Here is a 10,451-nt window from a genome sequence, read left to right as displayed (position 1 = left end):
TCGTCTTCAAGGATGCGGATTTGAATATTCCACTAGTCCCACGGTGTGCTTGGCGTGCTGGTACAATTCCCATCGCTTCGCACACATATTTGTGTCTGTCATCACGTGAAACGTCACGGTCAATCGGTCTGCGATCGGTGCCACGCATGACTCGCGATCTGAAGAATCGCCACCACCACGGACGGGCCAGGTCTCAAACGTGCTAACTAATAATTCAAATACCGCTCAGCTGGGCCTCTTCTGCCCCTATCGGTCGATAATTATCGCTAAATTGATTGTCGCTTGTTTTGCGCATCGTGATGCCTATCCCCAGCTTCAAGAGACAAAGCGGGCACAAATCTAGATTTTTGCTTCATGGATTTGGTTGTCAACTGTTGACTGTTCCGATTGACACCTGGTACAAAGGAGAAATCTTCTTACGAAGGAACTGTGGTGGCTTAGATCGATGGAGATGAGTTAGTTGTATCGGAACAGACAGACAGACAAATGGATCGAAATCTCTTCGAAGCGAACAGAAGCCTATTACGTCCAGACAGTCTATTTTTTCTGTCTCGAAATCTGTTCTACCTTTATATCTGCCTTCATTTTGTGGACCATTTCGAGCGAAGTTGATTGTAGCGTAACTGCGCTATCAGATGGGCGTTCAAAAGTTAACAAACAGTGTGCGAAACAAATCCTACTGCCAAGAAAAAAACGCATTGAGGCGAAAAAACTTCCACCACGGGAGCATCGTGCTAGACACACACACACGTAAAATTGCACTTATGCTGCTATGACGACAGAACATAAGTGGAGCAGATATACGCCCCAGCAAGATACCGAAGATCTCTGGCCAGACTTTCCTGATCTACAGCGCACAGCACGGCAAGCGCTACCGACCAAGGCAAGACACCTTACACCGTATCTTGGGATGATTCTTCTTTCTTCTGGCCTGATATGTGCGAGAGTGGTAGGAACGACAGGCAAGGTACGGTCTTTCTTGCACGATGCATGACATACGATGGCGACGAAGACGGCTCACAACGACGCGCGTTTTTGGCACCGATCCGATGTTAGGTAAGAATCCTCCCGACACGGACTCGGCGAGGAAAAACATCATCCCACTTGCCTATCGTCCACCCACGGAAATGTTGGCTAGAGCGTAAAACAGTCACAGCCAAACGTTTCGCTGTGGTGGAACGGTTGAGAGGCAGAAGGTTCTTACTATTTTTTTTTTAAATACTACATCTTATGGAAACAAAAAAAAACCAAATGACAATTGCAGGTTGCGTAGAAAAAAAGTTTCACTAGTTTAATGAGCCGCTTGCTTCGGGCACTGAAGGGTTAAATAGCGATCAAGTAGCGATTCTCCTCTCGCCAGACGGGGGTCTCATCTACACACAGAATATCGCGTTCCAATCGTCACTCGTGACTTTTTCGACTTGTCATCAGTGTCGTCGTTGTATTTTCCGCCACCAGTACGGCTTCTTTCCACCATTTAACAACGGGCGAATGTTCCAAAATGGATGGGCCGATTTTCCAGATGAAACTGTCGGCAAACGAACGAAACGTCGTGTCCATGTCTGCGTCAAGCGAAAAGATTCACGGAATGTGTCTCCTCTCGGGAGGGGATGGGGAGATTTATTTTTCCTTTGCGAAAATAAAAGGGCCAATCTTTCTTTCCGTTTTTCGATATCAATGTTCTCGGTACGGTTAGAGACTTTCAATATGTTGTCGCTTTGACAATAGCGAAATCCTTGCCAAACTCGATTGTCCCCAGCTTTCACAGTACGACACCGCACAGTGCACCTTTTCTTCACATTATCGACATAATCGTATGTTTGCTAAGTTAACGGGACGGGACGCTGTCAAGATGTGCCAAAGACATTTCCGTTCCTCGATACATCGAGCCATCCCACACCCCGCCCATCGTCTAGATAGAGTTGAATCGATTGAAATGTGTATTTCTTCTTGCCGGTTATCTCCCAACGCAAATACCGCACTGCCCGAGATAAAGAAAAAATCATCGTCAACATCACCACTCGATGAAGCATCTTCTCGCCGCTCAATCCAACGATCGTGAAACGGTTACGCATTACACTGTTTCTGCACGATCGTGATCCCATCTATCGCTGCCAATGTGACAAGAACGCGTACGCGAGTAAAGAAAAAAGGCAAGGCAACACATTCACACTGATTTTCTGCGTTTTTCGAAAGCCATTGCCGCAAACCGCACACTGTCAATTTGTTTAGACGTGCTGCTAGTACCTGGAGGTAGGTACCTAAATCGATGAAAAAAACGGTGAAAAACAAATACATCCAACAACGTCCCTGAGTTTCCCCCGGGGATCGTCTTCACATATGCCGACGTCAAGGGAATAGAGAGGTGGAAAGGGGGAGAAACGTCCAAGACGTTCGGTTCCCCCCACTAGCATTGATGCTACAAACTCCTGTCCCAAACGATCTTCCTTCTTGTCTGCATAAACACAAACACCCTGAAAACTTGTGGCTGAGTGTGCGAGATGTACGCTCATCGTCACACTCAGAGCATCACAATTTCCTTCCCGAGCCCCGTACGCTTCAGCAATTCAAAAACACCCCACCGAACCCATACTCCTCTCATTTTCCCCCACACTCTGTCGGAAAATTCACGCAAAACCTGACTCAGTTTTCAGCTCGAGATGATCTCGATCTTTTTCACTTTTTTCTCTTCGGCTTAGGTCTTCTCGTTTTCTCCCTCGCTTCTTGCACCATTACTAGACATACATTTAATGGCGTCTCGTTTCGTTCGTTTCCTTTGTCTCGCGTAATCCCCGCGTACGACCCATCGGCACATGTACAGTGTGTCGCTCGTGCTCTTCTTCAACTTTTCCTGATCCTCGGAGGAGACGGATCGAATTCGGTGCAGCTGTTGCTGCGCTCTGATCTTTGTACTCGGCAGCAGCGACAACATTCGTTCCGCTGCGAAGACGGGAAAGGGAAATAAAAACAACTACGCGCACCTCAACGTCTCTAGGAGCGCGGAAACTGAACGGCGGTGGTGTAGCCCCCTGTAGCTTGAGCCACACGCGCTAGTCTTGCCACGGACCAAATGGCTCGTGCGCGCACACTCCGCACAAACCTGGGCGGCGAAGATTCTTTCGGTTTGCTTTATTGTGTCTTTCTCGATTCTCGCTGCGAGGAAAATATATTCTTCAGCACAGTTCGAATACCGGACGAACGCACAATTGAAGGCGCAGTTCATCCTCACTCCGACTCGCTATCCTCCATGCGTGATGGAAAGCATTAAGAAAAACCGACGGTGGAAAAAAGCGAGCCAAAGAGCATTTTACGAAATATCTTCAAGAACTGCGAGATCCGTACAGTGTGGACGCATTTCATTTCTCCCCGAGACGAAACGCATGGTCGGGGGGATGGGTGCAACGTGGTAAGCGGCAAACGGCAAGAAAAATGGACAAGTCAACCGATGTTAATGTCTGAAATGAACGAAATGAACCTCCTCCCTGGCTGTGGTCCCGGCTCGGGTACTGCCGGCCTATGTCGAACGAAACATTTTATCTCCGCTCAGGCGAAAACGTGGAAAAAAGAGGTTTGCCACTTAGCTCGTTCAGGGGTTTTGTTTTTCGTTACGGAATGGGACTGTTAGAGACATTCTCTTGCCCTTTCTCACTGTCGACGCCACCCTCCATTGCCATCGTCTTAACATTCGAAGCTACCGAACCAAAACCCACCGGGCCGTTCCTATATCCATCCATCTATCCATCCATCAGCAGTGAACTGTTCCATCCATCTCGGGACGGTATTTACCAACTGAACCGTCCTTAGCTACACCCTACCCAGCCCAGTATTCATTTAAAAAAAAACACGATGTTTCACAGGTTTTTTTTATGTTCAACTTCAAGACAATTCCATGTAATGCTGGTTAAGCTGTTAGCTAACATCATCCATCGTAAAAAGATAGAGTGATGTTTTGTAAGAAATGGAAAATCAGAATACCGGTCTTTGCTTTTACTTTTGCAATTGCGATTTTTCTTGCAGCAATGGAGACGCCCGGTAATTTATAAAACACATGGAGACGCCTAGTACTTTTCACAACGAAGCTTTTTCAGTGATTGCAATTTGCTTGTTTTTCATACAGTTTATGATCGCTATTATTTTTTTTTTTTCATACTGAGTTTTAACAAAGATCCACACGCTAGCCGTTAAGCCTAACTTGATTGCAAAGCATTGCGCATTCAATTACAGTTTCCTCAACCGAATGTTTGATGGATAGCGAGATTTACAAATTTTCAAACGACAATTATGTGCGACGAGGAAACAATATCGTTACTACATTGGAAATTTTCCCTTCCGTACGTCACATGGAGCATAATCCTCTAAATCTATGCTCCCAAAAGTTCGTTATAAAAATCATTTCCTTTTTTGTATCTGATAAGGCCCTCATCATTCTAAGGATCTTCTCATGGCCACGACGGTTACAATACACTCCGGGACGACTCCGAGATGCGGACTAATGCCGTTAACGATAAGTCGCGAGGATGGTGGGCTTACGTTTCGAAAATTTGCACTCGACCACCGCGCGCGGCGCGACGCGTTCGTCCTGTGTCTATCGATTCGACCGTCCTTCGCCTTCAACCTTCAAAACAGCCACGTCAAGGATCGGGGCTCCTAACCCAACGACGAGACTGGTTACCAGCTTGAGAAGCTTTCCTCCGTTGTTCCACTATCGCTACGTAGTCCCAAACAAGTCACCCTCTGTAGAGACTGAGGCGCGACCTTCAAGCGCCACGCGGGTAAAGCCATTTTCTTACCGCTTGTGTACTTGTGCGCCCCTGCTGTAGAAGATTCACGACCACTTCCTTCACAACGCGTACACCATACACCGGCGGCCGGAAGCATGAACAGCAGGAAAAACGGGAAATATGCTGTAAATTTCCATTATGCTTTCAAATAGCACCATATCCGCCCCTGGGACGGAAAGGTTTGGTCGAGAGTTCGACTTTTCGCCCCATCGGGTTCGGGATCACGAAACGACTCACGAGAGCGTTTGAGCAAGACAAAACATGCGGTGAACTGTCGTTGGACGGCAAACCGAGAAGCAGAGAGCGTTCATGCTACTACTCAGCAACGGAAAGGATACGCTCATCGAGTGGGAAGAGCAAACAATCGACCAAAGTCACACAAAAACGAACCAGCCAGTATCACCGAGACCTTTCCGAAGGCGACGATCTTTTGACTTTCTACGGAGGAATGAGGGGGGGGGGGGGGGGGGGGAGGGAGTCTTCCTTCCAGCCCGGAGACCAGATTGAGCTTTATTAGCCGTTCTTCAGACGGTTGTTTGTGTAAAACAAAGTTGTCCAAAATTAAATTTCATAAAAAGAATTTTATGAAATATGCAATCACACAGTGACTGCGGCCGAACAGCCGCGTCTGAAGCGAAGACAACACACAAACACACGTAGACACACACACACATACACACTCCGAAGGTCATCGCAATTGATTATTTATGCTAGCTCGGGCTTAGAATCCGTGTTGCTGCTCCGGCGGCGAAGGAAAAAATAACGATTTTTCCACTCGGACCTTCATGCTTGCCCGTGTTCTTCTGTTGCATGTTCCGTCCCGCTGTGGATTCCTTTTTCATAGACCTTTTTTTTGTCAACGCAAGACCTTTTTTTTGTCAACGCAATTGCCCCTGTTGCTCTGGCTGTGTGTCACTGTTTTTCTGTCCATTCGCACTATATCATCACCACAACGCATTGCCCAATTTTGGCTGTTTGTTGGTTTGGCGCTTTTATTTTCTAGCTGATTTATTTCTGCCTTCCTACGATTATTACCTGTGCTCTGTCCGGCCTTTTCCACGCGCTATTATGCAACGCCTGGGGTACGTAACAGCGTTAGTCGAAGTACACGCTGGAACACGATTTCAGCAATGCCATACTCAGTTCTAAGTTCGTCGGGCCAACAACTGGTGATTGACATTCGTGTTGCTGCTTTTTTGTTCAGGAGTCCAACCTTTGCCGCCAGCTACAATCAAACCACTGACAGCACAAGCGGGAAATCACAATACCGTCTACAAAGGCCACCAAAGTGCCAAATGTTGTTCCACTTTAACACAAACTTTAGCACTTCCAATACAAAGCGGTTGTCGTTACTCGTTTTACTCCTGGAACTGGCAACATCAGTGTCATTAGTACGTACGAAACGAAACACACATATACCTCAACACTTTACAAGCAGACCACCGCACAGATGTCAACCGCAGGGCACGATTAAATGTATAATTAATACGGCTTTACTGCGAAGGAGCCACCGAGCCAAGTTTCGTACATACTAATGGGATATTGGAGAGCAATTGAGCACTGCGCGCAACAGCATAACAACAACCAAACACACACCAACACCACACAGCATCAGAATTTCGGGAAATCAACACCAACCTTCGCATGGCACGATACATTTCCGCCAAGTTTTATGTTCCCGTTCCATTCTTGAACTGCTTTTAAAACACACGAACTAATACGGTCCTTTCGTTTCGAAGCTGTTCCCGGCCTTGTGTGGCTTTACACTCTTTGAGCTCGATAAAGTGAGTCCGTTCACTCTGTATCCACAGCTTATGGAAATTAGATACGATTCGATGGAGTTCGATTTTGCGCTTCGATTGTCCAGCCTTCAACTGCTCCACGAGCGTAAAACTAAGAATAATCGCAGGAGTGCAAAGCGAAAACCCAAACAAAATGTCGCTACAACTTTCATGTTGTAGCACATATCTTTGTTATCAAAAATTACACACAAATTTGGAAAAAAATCTCCTCCATTTGCTTCAATCTGTAAACAAATCAGTGGAACAGAAAGGAAGCACTTTGGCATCAACTATGGACCTGCCGACGGTGGGTGTATTGGTGGCGATCGCCTTTAGTCCTATTTTTATTGCAAAGGGATTCCCCGAGCTATGTATGTAAAACTGTCGGCATCAACAACGGTACAATAATGGCCACAGCTTCATTCACCAGCGCCCTCCCTCATCCGAATCCTAGCTTCACTCTGACCTAGTGCGCAAGCAGGACAGAAATAGACAAACTAATAATAATATCACACGCATGCCAATAATACTTCTCACGGGGGGGGAGGGCTTTTCCTGTTTTTACGGTGCAGTCTCGGCCACCGCCACCATCTTCAAAACTGCATCCATTCGGTCAAAGAGAGTTCCCCCCCGCTCTGATGCGAAGGAGACCAAGCAAGGAAAAATCCCGGGGCGTCCCCGACCTTGACTCTGGGGGCGGCGGGAGGCTTTGGCGCTTTGGTTTGTTATGAATATGACGGAAAGTCTAGGATTATTTTTAGGGTAGAGAATAACTCGCTATCCAGCATATTTTTAATCCACGTCTGGCGGTGGAATCGGTGTCTACGGCGCGTCTGATGAAGTTGTTTGGTGGATTTTTGATTTTTTTAATCTAATTTTTCGACCACGTGCACCCTGGAGTAGCGCTGAGGTTGAAGTAAAAGGGTCTCTGTAGCTACTGAAGCTGGTTGTTGTGCGAATTTCTTTTTTTAACACTATGCCGTGGAGATTGTCATTTCTTTCCGCTTTCATCACGCACTATATTCCTAGATGCTCCATCTTCACGTGGCACGTAAAGTTTTGTGTAGTTTGCGCTAAGGATTAGGAACGGTAAGCACCGACAGCGTGTTCTCCACAAGCGTACCGATTATTTGTACTTCCATTCAAGCCCCCATCGGTGCGATCTTCCTATCTTCGTGCCGATCCATAGATAAGCTGCTGTTAGAGATGGACGTTTTTTTCGTTCCCGATAAAACAGATGCAAACCGGAGCGGTGTTCCGGTGACGTTTGTTTGTGATGGCCCTGTACGGTGTGTCAGTACGTACATCTAATCTGCGAGGTGTCCGACGGTGCTCAGATCACCAACTCACTCCTTAGAACGTCTGGCGAAGTCTTATTTCTCACTCGTGCTTGCTAGCACGGGAGTTCGGCAGTTCGTGTGGTTTGCCTTATGTAAATAATCTCTTTTTCACCTTTCATCCTACGCCAACCGGCTAGGCATGGCGCTTGCGGACAGTTGTGTTTTTTATTGTTGACATTTGCATCACAACACACACGGCGACAATACGGTGGACGACGCACGGATCTATCTCACTCTCCCATCGGATGGTGACGCGCGCGCGCCTGTTCCGCGACAAACTTCGCCACCTTCGCCACAAACCGCTTATTTGATTATTTGCTTCTTCACTTCCAATTCGCACATTCGCCACACACTTTATCGCTCGCAACGTTATCTCTCACACTACAGTAAAGCCACACACACGAAAAATGAAATACACACCAAAAGCGCTAAAGACCACGCGCGACGCGTTCGGGGGCCTATAACATTTTTTTGTGCGCCTTGTCGCCGTCCGCCGCCGTTGGTTGGCGTTTGCAAACGGATTTTCACGTCACTATCGCGATGGCAGCACGCTCTCACGAGGAACAAAATACCCAGCCGTCTCTGTGCGTCTTCCTTCTGCTTTTCTGCTGCGGGGCCGTTTCTGTGCAGCAGCACTAGCAGGAAAATCGAACGGCCAGCCAGCCAACCAACACAAAAAGCACGTCCGTACCGTACGCGTTACGATCCCAGAGTGAACCGCGTGGGTGAGCAGAACGTGCCTCACGCGCTGTGTGTCGTAAACGCGAGAGACGTGAGTGTGAGCGCACGAGCAACCCTCGCGATCTCTGCTCGGTGGCTGGCGTGTGAGTTCTTGTGAAGCGAGAAGTTGTACGCGTGAGCAAGATATTTCTGGTGCTTCTGGCGCTCTCTTCTCACGCGCCACTGACTCATTATCTGATGTGTTTGATCATCTTCTTATCATCGAACCAAGACGTGCGAGTACATAAACTCACGCAGTGTGAGTGAGCTGTGCTCGGGCACATCTCATTGCTGAAACTCGTGCATGGTTACCGTTCACGTTTTCAATGTATTTTCAAACCTCTCAAGCAAGCTCAAGTAAATGAGACAAGCTGTATTGAGGTAAAAGAAATGCAAATCCACATTGCTTATTATTTTTACTAAACTTTCTGAAATACTTATACCAGTAGACCAACTCAAGGAAAGTGAGACAGACACGAGGGAAAATTCCACATATCATCATCACTCATGACATGTACATTGAAGTACATACGTTCTATACACCTCATGGAAAGCCCAATGCTTTCATTTCCACGTACCCACACATACACACACACACACACGCATGCACGACACTTTCTCTCTCTCTGTCCGTGTGAGTGTGACTCTTTTATCCCACTTTGACACGTGCGTTCGCAGGATCGCCGCTGCCTGTGAAGGAATGTATCGGGCATCTGCAGCCAAGCAAAGTTATGCGAACACGGTGGAGAAAAATCGGCGCAAAACAACCGTACCAAACCGAATCGAATCATAAACCCGAAACGAACCGAAACGAACCGTACCGAATCAGTCGAATGGGGAATATATATATACAAGGGGAAAACATGGAAATGATAGTTGGAAAATGGTGGAACGAATTGCGTTCCCATCGAGAATGATATGGTGGCATGCTTGGTAAAACAACAACGCACACAAGCATATGTTCATTATGTGTATCTCTCTCAATCTTTCTCGCCATTCTCGTTTATCCTTTTTTGACGTTTTACCATTGGGTTGAGTTTCCCCAATTTTCTCTTGGTGAGATACCTCCAGCTGAGTGAACATTCTCTCCCCGTTTCACTCGCACATGCCCATCTTCATCACCTGGCAATACAAATTACTTTACCACTGTGTGCAACTGCACTCAATGCAGAGGGAACACTGCCGTTTCTCTCTGTCCCACATACACGAGCATTCTCACATGATTTTCTACCACACGTACCGGTGCTGGTTTGTAACCTGGTGAGGAAAAACGCAGCCAAGCAGGACGTTGCGCTCACTCGCTCACTGGAATGGAAAATGATTTGTGAGCAGCATATGTTTCGATCATTTGTCACTCCATGTGGTGGTGATAAATTATGTGCGTGTTTGTCTGCACCTCCGCGCTTCTTTTGTGACCTTCTTCGTTTCCTCCCATTCGCTCTCCTTTTTACCACGAACAAGAGAGCCTTGTTGATGTTCTATGTTTCGTATATCTACATAAACCTCATTGCCCGCTTGTTTCTCGTTTTGCTTCACACTTTTGTTATTTGCTTTAAATCGAAACTCTCTACTCCGCTGCTGCAAGTCGGTGAGTTAAGGTGTACACAACGTAATAAGTGGATTTTAAAATAATAATACAAAACTAAATGGAGACGCACGGTAGGCCACACGCGTTGCGCTCACGTGGGCGCTCTTTCAATAAACCCCACGCGTGGCAAACGAATGAATGCCGAACCGAAGCATCTCCACGTCGAGAGGAGGAAAGCACGATTTAGCTAGCAATGAAAAAGGTTCTGCATTTTACACGCTCCATTGGGCATTTCATCCCA

Source organism: Anopheles marshallii, chromosome 3 (genome assembly GCF_943734725.1).
Source record: "Anopheles marshallii chromosome 3, idAnoMarsDA_429_01, whole genome shotgun sequence".
Classification (NCBI taxonomy): domain Eukaryota; kingdom Metazoa; phylum Arthropoda; class Insecta; order Diptera; family Culicidae; genus Anopheles; species Anopheles marshallii.
This window is presented reverse-complemented; position numbering follows the sequence as displayed.